General features: G+C 45.6%; 1 protein-coding gene across 4 annotated transcripts in view; it reads right to left on the reverse strand.

Annotated features, from left to right (window-relative positions):
* LOC138756910 (zinc finger protein 623-like) overlaps positions 1-20,264 on the reverse strand; it is a 93,440-nt gene extending 73,176 nt beyond the window's left edge. The window contains exons 1-3 of one of the 4 annotated variants that reach the window (XR_011353233.1): positions 19,428-20,254; positions 13,907-14,029; positions 3,600-3,707 (exon numbers count right to left, since the gene is read on the reverse strand). The gene's annotated coding sequence lies outside the window, so the exon portion shown is untranslated. Of the gene's footprint in view, positions 1-3,599; positions 3,708-13,906; positions 14,030-19,427 lie in introns of all 4 variants that reach the window. The other 3 variants (XR_011353232.1, XR_011353231.1, XM_069923314.1) reach the window with 3 other exon arrangements.
* Positions 20,265-20,574: the final 310 nt, after the last annotated feature.

The raw sequence follows: 20,574 nt of genomic DNA on the forward strand, positions 1-20,574 counted from the left end.
TGAACTAAAGTAGTTATTTAATTGGTCTGCCATGTCCTTGTTCCCCATTACCAATTCACTTGTTTCTGACTGCAAGGGACTCACATTTGTCTTTACTAGTCTCTTTCTCTTTACATATCTATAAAAACTTTTGCAGTCATTTTTTATGTTCCCTGCCAATTTTCGTTCATAATCTCTTTTGCCTTTCCTTTTGTCTTTGTCTTCCTCTGTAGAACTCTGAATTTCTCCCAATCCTCTGGTATTCTGTCTTTCCTGGCTAGTCTATACGCTTCTTCTTTACACTTGATACTCTCCCTGATTTCCCTTCTTATCCAAGGATGTACTACCCACCTTGAGTTATTCTTTTTCCAAACTGGGATGAACAAACACTGTATTTCATCCAGGTAATCCTTAAATGTTTGCCATTGCCTTTCTACAGTTATTCCTTTAAGTAACATTAATCAATTTGCGTCTCATACCCTCAAAGTCACCCTTCTTTAAGTTCAGAACCTGAGTTACAGAATTAACTCTGTCACTTTCCATCCTAATGTAAAATTCCACCATATTGTGGTCACTCTTGCCCAAAGGGCTTCGCACAAGAAGATTGTTAACTAACCCTTCCTCATTACTCAGAACCCAGTCTAGAATGGCCTGTTCCCTCTTTGATTCTTCAACATACTGGGTGAAAAAATTATCCCGTATACCTTCTAAGGAGTAACATAATGGGGAACTTCTTTACTCAGAGAGTGGTTACTGTGTAGAATGGGCTCTGGGAAAGGTGGTAGAGGCAGGGTCAATTTTGTCATTTAAGAAAGAGTTGGAAATATATATGGGCAGAGTGCTGGTAAGTGGGATTAGAGGAGGGTACTTGGATCAGTGTGGACTAGTAGGGCCAAATTGCCCTGTTTCCATGCTGTAATTGTTATATAGTTATATTTGGTTAATACCATACCTCCTATACCATGCTCTTTAAGTTTATATGCCAGTCTTCTGTGCAGAACCTTATCAAACCTTACTAAAGTCCAGATATACCACATCCACTAGTTCTCCCCTATCCACTCTACTGGTTACATCCTCAAAAAACTCTATTAGATTCATCAGACGTGATTTCCCCTTCACAAAACCATGCTGACTCTGTGCGATGATACCACTACTTTCCAAATGTACTGCAATTACATCTTTAATAACTGATTCTGGCACCTTCCCTACTACCAATGTCAGGCTAACTGGTCTGTAGTTTCCTGATTTTTCTCTCCCTCCCTTCTTTTTTTTTTTTTATTTTTTTATTTTTCACACCATAAACCACATTGACCAAGATACATACATTTTCCTTTTCAAATATATACAGTATCATTTTCTCCCCCCTCCTTCCTCCCATCCCACCCTCCCTACCTCCCCCCTATTCATTTAAAGTACAAAATCTAAGACACATTAAACCAATGTTGTCATTCAATAAAAATAAACAAGAAATTCCGCTGAGTCAATTCTTTTCATTTCCTTCTCCTTTCGTTAATTTAGGTGGTAGATGTCCCTGGTAGGTTTTCTCTATTGTGTTTCATGTATGGCTCCCATATTTGTTCAAATATTTCAATATTATTTCTTAAATTATATGTTATTTTTTCTAATGGAATACATTTATTCATTTCTACATACCATTGTTGTATTCTCAAATTATCTTCCAATTTCCAGGTTGACATAATACATTTTTTTGCTACGGCTAGAGCTATCTTAACAAATCTTTTTTGATCCAAATCAAGTCCAAATTCTTTGTTTTTTATGTTACTAAGGAGGAAGATCTCTGGGTTTTTTGGTATATTGTTTTCTGTAATTTTATTTAATATCTGGTTTAGATCTTCCCAAAATTTTTCTACTTTCTCACATGTCCAGATTGCATGAATTGTTGTTCCCATTTCTTTTTTACAACGAAAACATCTGTCAGATACTGTTGGGTCCCATTTATTTAACTTTTGAGGTGTAATGTATAGCCTGTGTATCCAGTTATATTGTAACATACGTAACCTCGTATTTATTGTATTTCTCATCGTTCCAGAGCATAACTTCTCTCATGTTTCCTTTATCTTTATATTTAAATCTTGTTCCCATTTTTGTTTAGTTTTACCATTTGTTTCCTCATTCTCCTTTTCTTGCAGTTTAATATACATATTTGTTATAAATCTTTTGATTATCATTGTATCTGTAATCACATATTCAAAGTTACTTCCCTCTGGCAAACTCAGACTGCTTCCTAATTTGTCCTTCAAGAAGGATCTCAATTGGTAATATGCCAGCACTGTATCTTGAGTTATATTGTATTTATCTTTCATTTGTTCAAAGGATAATAATCTATTTCCTGAAAAACAATTTTCTATTCTTTTGATCCCTGTCTCATCTGGTGTCCTTGCATATATAAACCAGTGGACACCCATCCCCCCCTTATTCTGGCCTCGACTTGCACAGAGACAAGACCTAGCTGCATATATTAGTCTATTAAAACTAGCGTTTGACCTGCATTCTGCTTTGTGTGATTTGATGCTTGTCGCCATCAGCAACACAGGCGTGAACCACAATAAGCCCCCAGCCCATTACCAGCACACACCTTGCAAATGACCCATGGTTTTCAACCTGGAGTGGAGCTCAGGTTTGTTCCCAGGAGTAAAGAGGCCCAGTTCCTCTTCGTGTTTGGCTTTATACCCCATCCGGCTAATGGCGCCATCACAGGTACGCCCAAAATAGGGCAGGTAATTAAGGGAGCCTGGGGCAAGGTGTGTACATTTTCAAAGGGCCAATCGAAAGGGGTGTGCTCACCTCTGGGTGGGCTTGATCCTGATTATTAACTCTCGGACTGCAGGGGAGTTTGCAAGAGCCCTCATTGCTGCTCCAGGTACTCCCACCATTGAGGCACCACACCCCTCACCCTACCTCAATACTGAGGTGTTCACCACCTTCCGCAGGGACCGGCCTCTCCATAACTCCCTTGTCCACTCTCCCGCCAATCATCCCCTTGGGACCTACCCATGTCTGCAGGAGATGCTCCACTTGCACCTACACCTCCTCCCTCAGCACCATTCGGGGCCCCAAACAGTCCTTCCAACTGAAGCATCATTTCACTTGTGAATCTGCAGTGATCATCTACTGGCGGTGCTCCTGCTGTGGTCTCCTCTACATCAGAAAAACTGGACCAGAATGGGATATTGTTTCGTAAAACACATCGGCTCTGTCCCCCGCAGTGGTGTAGATCTCCCAGTGGCCACCCAATTCCTTGCCATGGTCAGTACACGGCCAGAGGGGGCTGTCACATCGCCTCTTCAATTTGATATTTCGGCTTACGAAAGGTTCTGTAGGGACGGTCTAGTTTTGTAGAGGGGGGTATAGGTGTACTCTCTGAAACACCCGTCCATTTCATTTTAATCATAACTCAGTGAGACTTGAACTCACCGCCCTTTCAACACAACAATACCTCCTCTTCCTCTTACATCATCTGTAATCAACAGCTGGGATGGAAAATCAACCCCACCTTTTACTACCAGGGTCTCTAAGGATCTTGTCATACTTGTCCAGGTCAGACAGGGGAAAGGGACTACACCATACTAACGATAACAGCGAGACCAAGGTAATCTTACCTTGTGGGCCCCTCGGTCTCTGTCTCCACAGACTGGCGATGGCCGCTTATTCAGCCCACTCCTGCTCTGCGCCCACTCCTGCTCCGCGACCCCTAAATTGAGAGCCTGCTAAGAAGGACAAGTGTTAATGTTTTCGAGACTTCTAAACCTTGAACAAATTTCAGGACGTAACCTTGTTAAAAGTACAGCTTTATTTAATTTCTGCAAAACTTGAATTCATTTAACATAGAGTGTGATGCGACAGTGAACTCGGGATACCAACATCCCCCTCCCCCTGACAACACGGACTAGTTTCCCCCTTCCCCCAACAACACGGCCTCGCTACCCCATCCCCCTGACAACACGGACTTGCTACCCCCTCCCCCGACAACAAGGACTCGCTTTCCCCTTCCCCTGACAACACGGACTCGCAGCCCACCCAGTCCCTGAGAACACAAGGACCTCCCCACCTTTAAGAACACGGGACCCCGCATCCTCCCCCACCTTTTAGAACATGGAAACACCCCCACCTTTAGAACACGGGACCCCCCACCTTTAGAACACGGGACCCCCCACCTTTCAGAACACGGGAACGTGCCCCCCCACCTTTTATAACACGGGACACATCCCCACCTTTTAAAACTGGTGCACGCGCCGCCACTCTTTCGAACACGGGACAACCCTCACCTTTGAGAACATTGGAACATGCCCCTCCCACCTTTTAGAACACTGCACACCCACCCACCTTTTAGAACGTGGGAACATGACCCCCCCCCCCACCTTTTAGAACAAGGGATCACCTCCCCACCTTTTAGAACACGGGACACATCCCCACCTTTTAAAACGGGTGCACGCCTCGCCACTCTTTAGAACACGGGACAACCCTCACCTTTTAGAACACTGGAATCCCCCCCCCCACCTTTTAGAATACGGGACACCCCCCCTCCTTTTAGAACACGGGACACCACCCCCATTTTTTAAAACACGCCCCCCATCTTTTTAGCACACAGGAGAACCCCCCACCTTTCAGATCATGGGAACACCTACCCCACCTTTTCGAACAAGGGAACACACCCCTAACTTTTAGAACATGGGAACACCCCCCACCATTTACAATGGAAGCACACCTCCCGACTCTTTAGAAAACGGGACACCCCCTACCTTTTAGAACATGGGAACATCCCCCACCTTTTAGAACACTGGACACCCCCCCATCTTTTAGAACACAGGAGAACCCCCACCTTTCAGATCATGGGAACACATCCCCAACTTTTAGAACATGGGAACACCCCCCATCATTTACAACGGGAGCACGCCTCCCCACTCTTTAGAAAACGGGACACCCCCCACCTTTTAGAAGATGGGAACACGCCCCCTTCCACCTTTTAGAACATTGGAACGCCCCCCCCCACCTTTTAGAACATGGGAATACCCCCCCACCTTTTAGAACACAGGAATACCTCCCACCTTTTAGAACCTGGGACAAACCGCACCTTTTAGAAGACAGGAACATACTCCCCCCCACCTCTTAGGACACGGGACAATCCCCCACCTTTTAGAACATGGAACCCCACCCTCCTTTTAGAAAATGTGATAACCCCCCCCCCACTTTTTAGAACACGGGAAAACGCCCTCCAACTTTTAGAACACAGGACACTACACCATCTTTTAGAACATGGGACACGCCCATCCACTTTTTAGAACATGGGACATCCACCATTCTTTTAGAACACAGGAGCACCCCCCACCCCCCACCTTCTGGAATACGGGACTCCCCCCACCTTTTAAAACGGGAGCATGCCTCGCCACTCTTTAGAACATGGGACACCCCCCCACCTTTTAGAACATGAGAACACGCCCCTCACACCTTTTAGAACACTGGAACGCCCCCTACCTTTTAGAACATGGGACACACCCCCACCTTTTAGAACATTGAACCACACCCACCTTTTAGAAAATGTGACAACCCCCCCTCCACCTTTTAGAACATGTGAAAACACCCTCCAACTTTTAGAACACGGGACACCACATCATCCTTTAGAACATGGGAACACGCCCATCCACATTTTTGAACATGGGACATCCACTGTTCTTTTAGAACACAGCAGCATGCCCCCCCCCACCTCTTAGAACACGGGACAATGCCCCACCTTTTAGAACATGGAACTCCACCCACCTTTTACAAAATGTGACAACCTCCTACCTTTTAGAACATGGGAACACCCCCACACATTTTAGTACATGGGACACCCTACCCCCACCTTTTAAAACATGCCCCCCATCTTTTTAGCACACAGGACAACCCCCACCTTTTAAAACACGGGAGCACCTCCCACACCTTATAAAACAAGGGAACCCTCCCCATCATTTAGAACATGGGAATGGCACCCCCCCCCCACCTTTTAGAACAAGGGATCAACCCCCACCTTTTAGAACAAGGGACACCACACCATCCTTTAGAACATGGGAACACGCCCATGCACATTTTAGAACATGGGACATCCACCATTATTTTAGAACACAGGAGCATGCCCCCCCCCAACTCTTAGAACAGGGGACAATCCCCCACCTTTTAGAACATGGAATCCCCCCTCCTTTTAGGACATGGGAACACCCACCAACTTTTAGAACAAAGGAACACATTCCCCCACCTTTTAGAACATGGGACACCACACATTTTAAAATACAGGACAGGCCCCCACCTTTTAGAACACAGGAACACTCCCTCCACCTTTTAGAACACGGGAAAAACCCCCCACCACCTTTTAGAACAGGGACCCCCACCCACCTTTAAGAACACGGGAATACCCCCCCCCACCTTTAAAAACAAGGGAACGACCACCTCACCTTTTAGAACACAGGAACATTCCCCCCTATCTTTTACAACACGAGAACACCTTTTAGAACACAGCAATGCACTCTCCACCTTTTAGAACACGGGACACCAGGTCATCCTTTAGAACACAGGAACATAGCCCCCCCACCTTTTAGAACAAATAATGCCACCCCCACCTTTTAGTACATGGGACAACAACCCACATTTTAGAACATGGGAACAAGCCCCTGCACCTTTTCGAACACGGGAAAGCCACCCATAAAATAAGGAAACACCCTCCCCACATTTTAGAACATGGGAAAGCCACCCCCCCACATTTTAGAACAAGGGATCACCCCCCCCCACCTTTTAGAACATGGGAGGGACACCCCCCACCTTTTAAAATGGGAGCACGCCTCGCCATTCTTTAGAACACGGGAACCCCCCCCCCCCACCTTTTAGAATATGGGAATATGACCCTTCCACCTTTTTAGAACACAGGATCACCCCCAGACCATTTAGAACATAGAAACATCCCCCACCTTTAAGAACAAGGGAATGACCCCCTCACCTTTTAGAACACAGGAACAGGCCTCCCATCTTTTACAACACAACAACGCCCCCACCTTTTAGAAGACAGGAACACTCCCCACCTTTTAGAACACAGGAACACCCCCCCCACCATTTAGAACACGAGAATGCCACCCCCCCACCTTTTAGAACATAGGAGCATTCCATCCCATCTTTAACAACACGGGAACGCCCACCTTTTAGAATACGGGAACACCCCCCCACCCACCTATTAGAATGCAGGAATATGCCCCCCATCTTTTAGAATATGGGACACACCCCCACCTTTTAGAACAGGGAACACCCACCAACTTTCAGAACAAAGGAACACGCTCCCCCACCTTTTAGAACACGGGACAACCCCCACTCCACCTTTTAGAACAGGGATGCCCACCCACCTTTAAGAACACAGGAACACCACCCCCCCCACCTTTAAGAACAAGGGAACGACCCCCTCACCTTTTAGAACACAGGAACATGCCCTCCAATCTTTTACAACACAAGAATTCCCCCCACCTTTTAGGACACGGCAATGCAACCCCCCCCCCCCACCACCGTTTAGAACACGAGACACCAGATCAGGGGGTAAAAAAGGAGGAGGAGTTGCTCTGCTTGTTAAGGAGGACATTACTGCTGTGAGGTGGCAGGATGGTCTGGAGGGATCGTCCAGTGAGGTTGTTTGGGTGGAATTGAGGAGTGAAGGAGGCATGAGGGTGCAAATAGGGGTGTATTACAGACCACCAAATGGGCCAAGAAAATTAAAGGAACAAATTTGTAGGGAGATAACATATATGTGTGAGAATCATAAGGTAGTCATGACAATAGACAATAGACAATAGGAGCTGGAGTAGGCCCTTCGGCCCATCACGCCAGCACCGCCATTTTACAGATCATGGCTGATCACTACTATCAGTACCCCTTTCCAGCCTTATCCCCATAACCCTTAACTCCTTTGCCCACTAGAGTCTTATCTAACTCTCTTTTGAACATAATCAGCGAATCTGCCTCTACCACCCTCTGTGGCAGAGCATTCCACAGATTCACACTTCTCTGGGTAAAAAAATGTTTTCTCATCTCCGTCCTAAAGGGCCTACCCTGTATTCTTAAACTATGCCCTCTCGTCCTCGTCTCCCCCATCATTGGGAACAAGTAATCAGACTTCACCTTGTCTATCCCCCTGATGATTTTGTATACCTCAATCATGTCCCCCCTCATCCTTCATGGGAGATTTTAACTTCCCTCACATTGATTGGGATACCCATACAGTAAGAGGGCTGGATGGGCTAGAGTTCATTAAATGTGTTCAAGATTGTTTTCTAAATCAATTAGTAGAAGAACCGACTCGAGACGGTGTAATACTGGATCTCCTGTTAGGGAACGAGCTAGGTCAGGTATCGGACATTAATGTTGGAGAACAAATTGGGTCTAGTGATCATAGAGTTAGTTTTAGGGTAGCTTTAGGGAAGAGCAAGGAGGGGCCTAAAGTTGAGGTTCTGGATTGGAGAAGAGCAAATTTCAAAGGAATAAGAAGGGATTTGGGGAGTATTAAGTGGGACAGGATATTTTCAGGTAAGGATGTAAATGAAAAATGGAGGATATTCAAAAAATATATTTTGAAGGCACAGAGTAGATATGTCCCAGTGAGGATCAAAGGAAAGGCTGGAAGTCATAGGGAGGCTTGGTTTTCGAGGAATATTGGAAATTTGGTGAGGAGAAAAAGGGAGGTGTACAAGAGGTATAAAGAGCAGGGAGCTGAGAATTTGAAGGAGGACTACAAGGAGTGTAGAAGGAATCTTAAGAAAGAAATTAGAAAGGCCAAAAAAAGGCGCAAAGTGGCTTTGGCAGACTGTAAAAATAAATCCAAAGGGTTTCTATAGGTACATTAAAAGTAAAAGATTAGTGAGGCATAAAATTGGACCCCTTGTAGATAGTGAGGGTAGGCTGAGTGAGAAGTCAAAGGAAATGGGGGAAATTATGAATTATTTCTTTGCCTCGGTATTCACTAGGGAAAAAAATATTCAGCCAGTTGAAGCTATGTTGAAAAAGATAAAGGTGGATAAATCTCCGGGACCGGACAAAATATTCCCAAGGACACTCAGGGAGGCTTCTGGACAGATAGTGGGGCTATTAACAGAGATATTTAGGATGTCACTGGCCACGAGGATAGTGCCAAAGGATTGGAGGGTGGTGCATGTAGTTCCGCTGTTTAAGAAAGGGTCCAAGTGTAAACCTGGGAATTATAGGCCCGTGAGTCTGACATCTGTGGTGGGTAAGTTGATGGAAAGTGTTCTGAGGGATGGTATTTACAAATATTTGGAGGTACAGGGATTGATAGGGAGTAATCAGCATGGTTTTGTCAGGGATAGATCATGCTTGACAAACCTGATTGAGTTTTTCGAGGGGGTTACAAAAAAGGTTGATGAAGGGAAAGCTGTGGATGTTGTCTATTTAGACTTTAGTAAAGCTTTTGACAAAGTTCCCCACAGGAGGTTAGGAAAAAAGGTGGAGGCATTAGGTATAAATGAGGAGGTAGTGAAATGGATTCAGCAATGGTTGGATGGAAGGTGTCAGAGAGTAGTGGTAGAAAATTGTTTGTCCAGTTGGAGGCCGGTGACTAGTGGAGTTCCTCAGGGATCGGTCCTGGGTCCACTATTGTTTGTTATATATATTAATGATCTGGAAGAAGGGGTGGAGAATTGGATAAGCAAGTTTGCAGATGATACAAAGATTGGTGGTGTTGTGGACAGTGAGGAAGATTACCGTAGATTAAAAGGTGATTTAGGAAGGCTGGAAGTGTGGGCTGAGAAATGGCTGATGGAATTTAATACAGATAAGTGTGAGATGTTACATTTTGGAAAGGCAAATCTAAATAGGTCATATGCATTAAATGGTCGGCTATTGAGATGTGCAGAGCAACAAAGGGATTTAGGAGTGATGGTAAATAGTACCCTCAAGGCTGATACTCAGGTAGATGGTGTGGTGAAGAAGGCATTTGGAATGTTGGCCTTCATAAATCGGAGTTTTGAATTCAAGAGTAGGGAGGTTATGATGAAATTGTACAAGGCATTGGTGAGGCCAAATTTGGAGTACTGTGTACAGTTTTGGTCACCAAATTATAGGAAAGATATAAAGAAAATAGAGAGAGTGCAGAGAAGGTTCACGAGAATGTTGACAAGATTTCAAGGTTTGAGTTACAGGAAAAGGTTGTGCAGACTGGGGCTTTTTTCTCTGGAGCATAGAAGATTGAGAGGGGACTTGATAGATGTGTTTAAGATTTTAAAAGGGACAGACAGAGTAAACGTGGATAGGCTTTTTCAATTAAGAGGGGGAGATTCAAACTAGAGGACATGGTTTAAGATTGAAGGGGGAAAATTATAAAGGGAACATGAGGGGAAATTTCTTTACGCAGAGGGTGGTGGGGATGTGGAATGAGCTTCCGGCAGACGTGGTCGAGGCGGGATCATTGGTTACATTTAAGGAAAGACTGGATCGTTACATGGAGAGGAGAGGACTGGAGTGGTATTGACCGGGTGCTGGTCAGTGGGACTAGGAGGGTGGGGATTTATTACGGCATGGACTAGTAGGGCCGAACTGGCCTGTTCTGTGCTGTAAGTGGTTATATGGTTATATGGAAGAACCCCCCACCTTTTAAAAATTGACTATTAAGTACTATTCGGGCGACCGGTATTCTGTCAGACGTGAGTGATCTGACAGGGATATGGGTAATAAGTGGGGGTCCCGGGATTGATATTCCGCTCGATAGTCTGTTGGGGCGGATGTTAGGACCCAGGGAAAGACTAAGGAAACTATGATAAAGTTTTGTTATTACAAATGGCCTCAGACTCCGATTCTGGGGTCTTCGGTTTGGTGGCCCCGACATGGGTCAGATGAAGATTGGATATGTCAGAAATTAAACTTATTCGTAAATGAAAGAAGCCCTCCAGACCCGGAGGAGTCAGATTATGCAGCGTGTTGGATCCGGGTGACCGAATTGTTTAAGGTTACTGTGAAAAAATGAGGAGGAAGACGGACCTCCCTGGGATCCTTTGAAGCACCTGCCCCCGCCGTATGACAGTCAGAGGGGAGGGGAGGATTAGCAGGATGCTGGTGATATCCCTCCCAAGGAACATCAACAGGTGAGAGAGTCCGATGGAGGGGTAGAGGCCTGTGCCCCAGAGTTGGAGAAGGCAGGACAGAACTCGGACAGGCAGAAAAAACATGAGAAAAAGAGAAACAGGCGTAAAACGGTTGGGTCAGAGACCAAGGAATGTCTCCAGGGAGAATTCAGAGAACTAGACAGTCCAGGACCATGGTTGGATAGGAGCTCAGGGAGCTCAGTTAAGAGTTCAGGAAACTAGTCCGGTCAGGGACCGTTAGTGTGTTTGTGTGTTTGTGTGTATGTATGTATGTGCTCAGGGAGTTCAGGTTTTGGGAACCTGAGGTACAATGGGGAATTGTGTAGATACAACTATCTAGAGGTTGAAAATATAATTCAAAAAGTTTCTGAGACATTAAATAAAAGACTAAGAAGTGAAGGCTGGCCGTTGGGGGGCATTTGGGATGATGAATTCATTAAAGGGCTCATTGGAAAGTGGCGCCTGTTAGCACAAGAAAGAAAAGAGATAGGCTTGCAGGTTGCCAAACTAATGCTGTAAAACTGGCAGAAAGTGGGGCAGTAAAGCTATGGATGTCCTCCAGAAAGAATGTGCACATAGAAAGGAGCAGGACAGGAAAAATCAGGAAAGGAAAAAAGCAAAGGGTAGGGAGGAGAAGCCTCCTGCACAGGAGGATAAACAAAGACTACGTAGTCAAATGGAAGTCCTAAGGTTGATGGAGGAGGGAGAGATGAGTGACCCCAAGTACTCCTTGGGGACCCCCTAAGGACCACCACTAATATATTATCTGCCTGTATCTAGACCCCTAGCCAGCAATACCCAAAGTATTTTTGGATCCTGTTAATGCTCGAATCCAGAGCCATGATAAATCACTGTAACAAAGAAGTGAAGATTTAAAGAAAGTCTATGGAAAATTCTAGAAGTTTTTGTTAAAATACGTTTATCTGCATTTGCACAGTTTAAAAATTAAGCTGTTCTCAATGAGGACAGAGAAAACCCAGCAGAAAAACATAAGATACCAGCCAGGCAAATTGGCAGGAAGCCTAGAAGAGATAACGCAGCCAATTTGTGCAGAACACGACAGAGCAGAGAACGAAGACAGCCAGGAATACTCTTAAAGGGGCCATACAAGATACCAATTTGTTTGTAGTTTAAAGTTGAGCACATACCCATGATAAAGATGTGATTTTGTAACTTAATGAGGCAGCAGATAAAGTATCTAAAGGGTTATCAGGATTGGGACCCCAAAGATTTAGTTCAACATGAGTCTCCTCAACGAGCCTTATACCTACCATCCAGGAGATTAGACTCCACCAGAGGGACGCCTCTGATAGAGAAATTGAGCAATGGAAATATTCCGGTTGGGATTATGTTGATGTACTTGAGTTTTGGGGAACCCCAGCAGGCAGGGGGTTACTATTGTGGGAAAGTGGGACATTTCAAACAGGAATGTCCCAAATTAAAGAGGGAAAGGGAAGCGATCCTTCTGATGACTTTTGGGGAGGATTAAAGTTATCAGGGGTTTCTTCCAGGTGGGACCCAACAAAGAGGATGCCGTTTTTCTGGTGGGCACAGAGGCCACGAGGTCATCATTAAACATTATACCAGAGGGAGTTAGATTCACTAGTCCACAATTAAAGGTATCGGGAGTACTGGGGGAGAGTCATGAAGACCCCTCTGATCCAGGGTGTCTGTGTGAAGTATCAAGACGGGGAGGCAATTGAAGACCTGAATCTGATTCCTGAAGCTGGGGTGGAGCTGATGGGACGAGATCTGCAAATTAGACTAGGAGTCGGAACCGCTCCAGTTCAAGGACGTATAATGGTGAGATTGTACCCGTTGAGGGAAGAGGATATCCAGGGCATTGGGGACTGTGTCTGGGCTGGAGAGGGAAACAGGGGCGGACTGCAAATAACCCCACTCAAAATAACCCTAAAGGAGGGGTTCCAGCCAGTACGGGTGAAACAACAGTATCCTATTTCGGTAGAAGGATGAAGAGTCCTCCAGCCGGTTAATGAAAATTTGCTGCGAGATGGAATGCTAGAAATTTGCATGTCCCCTTATAACATGCCTGTCCTCCCTGTACAGAAAACAGATGGGACTTTCTGCTTGGTCCAGGATCTATGAGAATTAAATAAGATTGTTCAGACGCGACATCCAGTCGTCCCAAACCCCTATAACATATTGAATTGAATTCCCCTGGAACACTAGTGGTTTAGTGTTGTTGATTTGAAAGATGCTTTTTGGAGTTTCCCCTTGGATGAGAATAGTCGGGACTTGTTTGCATTCAAGTGGGAGGACTTCATTCGGGAAGAAAACAGCAGTATCGATGGATAGTCCTCCCCCAAGGTTTAACAGAATCTCCCAATCTATTTTGACAAGTTTTAGAGCAAGTATTAGAAGAGCCCCCAAGCACTACAGGAACACAGTTAATACAGTATGTAGACGACCTGTTGATTTCTGGAACAAAAGAAAATGAAGTTTGTGAATCCACTATTGAGTTGCTAAACTTCTTGGGAGAGAAAGGGTTAAGAGTTTCTAAGAAAAAACTGCAATTCGTGGAACAGGAAGTAAGGTATTTGGGACACTTGATGAGTCAAGGGAAAAAGAGAATTGGACCTGAATGAATTTCTGGTATCACCGGTCCACCTATATCTAAAAATCAGAAAGAGATATGGAAGTTCCTCGGATTAATCGAGTATTGGCGACAGTGGATTGATAGATATACACAAAAAGTCCGATTCTTATATGAAAAACTTTAGAAGCATTAATCAAACCAGAAAGAATTGCCATAGTAAATGTACCAGGACATCAGAAGGGGAACTCACCAGAAGCACGAGGAAATCGGATGGCCGATGAACTGGCCCGACAAGTGGCATAATCAGGAACAGTGCACATGATGAGTGATACCTCTCAGTGAAGGGCTGAAGAAGGTGCCTATCTTTCCTTCCCTGAAGAAGAACAAGTGGAAAAGATGGGAGCAAAGACGGAAGATGGAAAATGGTGGCTCCCTGATGGAAGACAATTGTTAAATAAAGAAATCACCCAGCAGATACTAGGGGAACTGCACTCATGCTCCCACTGGGAGAGCAAGCACTATGTGATGCAATGTTACGAACTTACGCCTGCAGAGGAATCTATACCCTAGCAAGGCAGACAGTGAACCGCTGTGTGATCTAACCATATAACCATATAACCACTTACAGCACAGAACGAGCCAGTTCGGCCCTACTAGTCTATGCCGTAACAAATTCCCACCCTCCTAGTCCCACTGAACAGCACCCGGTCCATACCCCTCCATTCCTCTACTCTCCATGTAACGATCCAGTCTTTCCTTAAATGTAACCAACGATCCCGCCTCGACCACGTCTGCCGGAAGCTCATTCCACATCCCCACCACCCTCTGCGTAAAGAAATTTCCCCTCATGTTCCCTTTATAATTTTCCCCCTTCAATCTTAAACCATGTCCTCTAGTTTGAATCTCCCCCTCTTAATTGAAAAAGCCTATCCACGTTTACTCTGTCTGTCCCTTTTAAAATCTTAAACACCTCTATCAAGTCCCCTCTCAATCTTCTATGCTCCAGAGAAAAAAGCCCCAGTCTGCACAACCTTTCCCTGTAACTCAAACCTTGAAATCTTGTCAACATTCTTGTGAACCTTCTCTGTACCCTTTCTATTTTGTTTATATCTTTCCTATAATTAGTTGACCAAAACTGTACACAGTACTCCAAATTTGGCCTCACCAATGCCTTGTACAATTTCATCATAACCTCCCTACTCTTGAATTCAAAACTCCGATTTATGAAGGCCAACATTCCAAATGCCTTCTTCACCACACCATCTACCTGAGTATCAGCCTTGAGGGTTCTATTTACCATCATTCCTAAATCCCTTTGTGGCTCTGCACATCTCAATAGCCTACCATTTAATGCATATGACCTATTTAGATTTGCCTTTCCAAAATGTAACACCTCACACTTATCTGTATTAAATTCCATCAGCCATTTCTCAGCCCACACTTCCAGCCTTCCTAAATCACCTTTTAATCTACGGTAATCTTCCTCTCTGCCCACAACATCACCAATCTTTGATTCATCCGCAAACTTGCTTATCCAATTCTCCACCCCTACTTCCAGATCGTTAATATATATAACAAACAATGGTGGACCCAGGACCGATCCCTGAGGAACTCCACTAGTCACTGGCCTCCAATTGGACAAACAATTTTCTACCACTACTCTCTGACACCTCCCATCCAACCATTGCTGAATCCATTTCACTACCTCCTCATTTATACCTAATGCCTCCACCTTTTTTCCTAACCTCCTGTGGGGAACTTTGTCAAAAGCTTTACTAAAGTCTAAATAGACAACATCCACAGCTTTCCCTTCATCAACCTTTTTTGTAACCCCCTCGAAAAACTCAATCAGGTTTGTCAAGCATGATCTACCCCTGACAAAACCATGCTGATTACTCCCTATCAATCCCTGTACCTCCAAATATTTGTAAATACCATCCCTCAGAACACTATCCATCAACTTACCCACCACAGACGTCAGACTCACGGGCCTATAATTCCCAAGTTTAAATTTGGACCCTTTCTTAAACAGCGGAACCACATGCGCCACTCTCCAATCCTTTGGCACTATCCCCGTGACCAGTGACATCCTAAATATCTCTGTTAATGGCCCCACTATCTGTCCACAAGCCTCCCTGAGTGTCCTTGGGAATATTTTGTCCAGTCCCAGAGATTTATCCACCTTTATCTTTTTCAATACAGCCATCACTACCTCCTCGGTTATCCTTATATGCTTCATGACCTCCCCACTATTTTTCTTTACTTCAACTGGTTCAATATTTTTTTCCCTCGTGAATACCGAGGCAAAGAAATCATTCAAAATTTCCCCCATTTCCTCTGACTTCTCACTCAGCCTACCTTCGCTATCTACAAGGGGTCTAATTTTATCCCTCACTAATCTTTTACTTTTAATGTACTTATAGAAACCCTTTGGATTTATTTTTACTCTGTCAGCCAAAGCCTCTTCGTGCCTTTTTTTGGCCTTTCTAATTTCTTTCTTAAGATTTCTTCTACACTCCTTGTAGTCCTCCTTGAAACTCTCAGCTCCCTGCTCTTTATACCTCTTGTACACCTCCCTTTTTTGCCTAACCAAATTTCCAATATTCCTCGAAAACCAAGCCTCCCTATGACTTCCAGCCTTTCCTTTGATCCTCACTGGGACATATTTACTCTGTACCCGCAAAATTTCTCTTTTGAATATCCTCCATTTTTCATTTACATCCTTACCTGAAAATATCCTGTCCCACTTAATACTCCCCAAGTCCCTTATTTCTTTGAAATTTGCTCTTCTCCAATCCAGAACCTCAACTTTAGGCCCCTCCTTGCTCTTCCCTAAAACTACCCTAAAACTAACTCTATGATCACTAGACCCAATTTGTTCTCCAACATTAATGTCTGATACCTGACCTAGCTCGTTCCCTAACAGGAGATCCAGTATTACTCCGTCCCGAGTCGGTTCTTCTACTAATTGATTTAGAAAACAATCTTGAACACATTTAATGAACTCTAGCCCATCCAGCCCTCTAACTGTATGGGTATCCCAATCAATGTGAGGGAAGTTAATATCTCCCATGATCACTACCTTATGATTCTCACACATATACGTTATCTCCCTACAAATTTGTTCTTCTAATTTTCTTGGCCCATTTGGTGGTCTGTAATACACCCTTATTAGCACCCTCATGCCTCCTTCACCCCTCAATTCCACCCAAACAGTCTCACTGGACGATCCCTCCAGACCATCCTGTCACCTCACGGCAGTAATGCCCTCCTTAACAAGCAGAGCAACTCCTCCCCCTTTTTTACCCCCTGCTCTATCACATCTAAAACAAATGTATCCTGGAATATTAAGTTGCCAGTCCTGCCCCTCCTGTAGCCAGGTCTCACTAATTGCCACAATGTCATGACCCCAAGTATCTGTCCATGCTCTAAGCTCATCTACCTTGTTCACTATGCTTCTTGCATTAAAATATATGCATTTCAGAGAATGACCCTCACCTATATTCTCTTTTCTACCTTTTACCCTAATCTTCATCCTACCTTTGTTATCATTATTATTCCTATCTAGGTGGCCATGCTCCCTTGACACTGCACTCACACTCTGTTCCCCACCCCCCTGCCAAACTAGTTTAAACCTTTCCCCACAGCTCTAGCAAATGTGCTTTCCAGCACACTGGTCCCCCTCCAGTTCAAGTGAAGTCCGTCCCTTTTGTACAGGTCCGATCTTCCCCAGAAGAGATCCCAATGATCCAGAATTCCCCTGCACCATCTCTTTAGCCTGATCTGTATAAAGGTTAATAAGAAAGTTATGAAAGCTATGCCTGGAGGAGGACAATCTTTAGCAATCCGACCATTTCAGTAGATACAAGTGGATTTCACTGATTTCCCTCAGGTCCAGCGATGGAAATTTCTACTAGTAATAGTGGACCACTTCACAAGATGGGTTGAAGTGTTCCCCCTCGTCAATGCCACTGCACAACCAGTGGCAAAAATAATTCTGGAGCAAATTGTACCCCGCTATGGAATAGCTGAGTCCATCAATTCAGATCGAGGAATGCACTTCGCTTCTAAAATTCACAACCTGGTCTGTGAAGCCTTAGGGATAAAATAGAAGCTGCATACACCATGGCATCCACAGAGTTTGGGAAGAGTGGAGCGAATGAATGAATGCCACTTTAAAAATGCAAATTATAAAACTAAAAGAAGAGACTAAATTACCCTGAACCCTAACCCTAAGACAAGACATTAGAATATCCCGTTACGAGATGTTATTTGAACTCCCATATTTGGGGCGGGTAGAAGGAAGACCTACAGTTTAAAGTAATGATGTGTTTTTAAGGAACTATTTACTGGCAGTCTCTCGTTCTCTTGCAGATTAAAAAGCTAAGGGTCTGCTGGCACAGAGCCCTCCTCTGGATTTCCCTATCCACTCTGTGAATGCTGGTGAATGGGTCCTTATCAAATCATGGAAAGAGGAAAAGCGTCAGCCCCGGTGGAACGGATCATATCTGTGGTACCGTTGACCACAGAAACAGCGGTCTGAATGAAGGAAAAAGGGTGGACACACGGTTCAAGAATACGCTTCAAAAATAAAGGGACCAGTGGACCCACCAAAGAAAGACGAGTAAAAAGGGACAGAAAAGAAAACTTCAATAATACGCTGTTGCACATACATCCCGGATGAATCAGCTAATATTACAGATTTGGCGATCCATATTAAAAAGTATAGAGAGAAAATCTGAGAGGCTGGAGACAAATATCAAAAAGGAGGTGTATGGGGAGATTGGACATGGGGAGATTGGAATTTCGAAGATTGGGGCCCATGGTTAATGCACCTTGGTTTAATGATTATAGTGGGTTTATTTATTGGATTGGCCATCCTACGATGTGTTATTACCAGATTCATCTACTCAGCTACTGGAGCGAAGCAGATGGTATTAAAAAACCCCATGGCAGATGAAGAACGACAATATCAACTCATGTTACAACAATTTGAGGAAACAATAGGTGATCAATAATGCAGTTTAATAGAAATACACGGTAAAGAGAAAAGGAGGAATTGTGAAATATGGATGAAAATGATTAAACTCACACCATTCTGTGAAAAGGGATGGAATGCAAAGTATGTAGATAAAAGCTTGAGAGTAGACAGTACTGGCTAGTGGGCCCTTTCTTATCAGGAGCCCCAGGGATGCAAGGATCTGGTTCAGTCTGGTACAGTGACCTAAGGTAGTCTAAAGCTAGTACTGCACTTGCTTAATAGAGACAAGGAGAGAATGAACTAATTAACATAACATGCGATGTATGAAGAGGGAGGAACTGAGTGAGACCTGGATTGATGGAAGGGAGAAGGAGAACATTGTAATGTATTGGGATTCTGATTGGAAGAAGGTAAATGAAGGTGGGGTGATGTTGAGCCTGGGATTGTATAAAAGAGTGATGATTCTGAACCTTCGATGTGTCTCCAGACCAGGGACACCCGACTCGAAATAACGCGGAACCTGTTCTCCAAGACTTTGTCTCCAGAGGAGTGATTGTGAACACTTTATATTTCACACACGCCTTAACGCCGCCCACCTTTCAGAAGACGGGAACACCCCCCCCCCCAACAACCTTTAGGAACACGTGACCCGACCTTTAGGAACACGTGATCCCACCCTTTTTAGAACACGTGACCCCACTTTAAACAGCACGTGACCACCTCCTCCTTTTAAAAGTACGAGCCCCACCCACTCCCACCCCGGAGCCGCTGAGTCGAGGAGAAGTCTCACCTTCACAACCGGGCTCCCAACGCCTCACCAAACCCAGCCCGTCACTGAGGGAACTGTGCTCATGACGCAAACGTCGCTTCCGGCATCACGTGTCGGGGCAGCAGCAACCTGGGAGGCGTGGCTGAGAGCGGTGTCACTCAGAGGAAGGGGCGGAGGGAGCTGCCAATCAGAGGAGGCGGGGTGGAGCGAGCAGTCAATCGGAGAGTTAGGGGCGGGCGACCCATCAATTAGATGAGACAGGGCGGGGCGAGCTGTCCAACAGAAAAGGAGGGGTGGAGCGAGCTGTCCATCAGAGGAAGCGGGGCTGGAGTTGTTTATCAGAGGAGCGGGGCGGAACGAGCTGTCAATTAGAGTAAGGTCGGAGGACACTGTCAATCAGAGGAAGCGGAGCGAGGTGTCAATCAGACGAGGCGAGGAGTCAATCAGAGGAGGCGCGGCTGGAGTGCTGTCCATCAGAGGAGGGGGCGGGGTGAGCTGTCCATCAGAGGAGGCGGGGCTGAGCGAGATGTCCATCAGATGAGGGGGCGGGGTGAGCTGTCCAACAGAGGGGGCGAGGCTGAGCGAGCTGTCCATCAGAGGAGGCGGGGCGGGGTGAGCTGTCCGTCAGAGGAGGCGGGGCGGGTGAGCTGTCCGTCAGAGGAGGGGGCGTGGTGAGCTGTCCATCAGAGGAGGCGGGGCTGAGCGAGATGTCCATCAGATGAGGGGGCGGGGTGAGCTGTCCAACAGAGGGGGCGAGGCTGAGCGAGCTGTCCGTCAGAGGAGGGGGCGAGGCGAGCTGTCCGTCAGAGGAGGCGGGGCGGGTGAGCTGTCCGTCAGAGGAGGGGGCGTGGTGAGCTGTCCATCAGAGGAGGCGGGGCGTGTGAGCTGTCCATCAGAGGAGGCGGGGCGTGTGAGCTGTCCATCAGAGGAGGGGGCGGGGTGAGCTGTCCATCAGAGGAGGCGGGGCGTGTGAGCTGTCCATCAGAGGAGGCGGGGCGTGTGAGCTGTCCATCAGAGGAGGCGGGGCGGGCGAGCTGTCTATCAGAGGAGGGGGCGGAGTGAGCTGTCCATCAGAGGAGGCGGGGCGTGTGAGCTGTCCATCAGAGGAGCGGCCGGCCCGGGTCAGCGAGACGTTCCCAGGTGAAATCTGCCCCCGGGGAAACGCAGT

Source organism: Narcine bancroftii, chromosome 3 (assembly GCF_036971445.1).
Source record: "Narcine bancroftii isolate sNarBan1 chromosome 3, sNarBan1.hap1, whole genome shotgun sequence".
NCBI classification, from domain to species: domain Eukaryota; kingdom Metazoa; phylum Chordata; class Chondrichthyes; order Torpediniformes; family Narcinidae; genus Narcine; species Narcine bancroftii.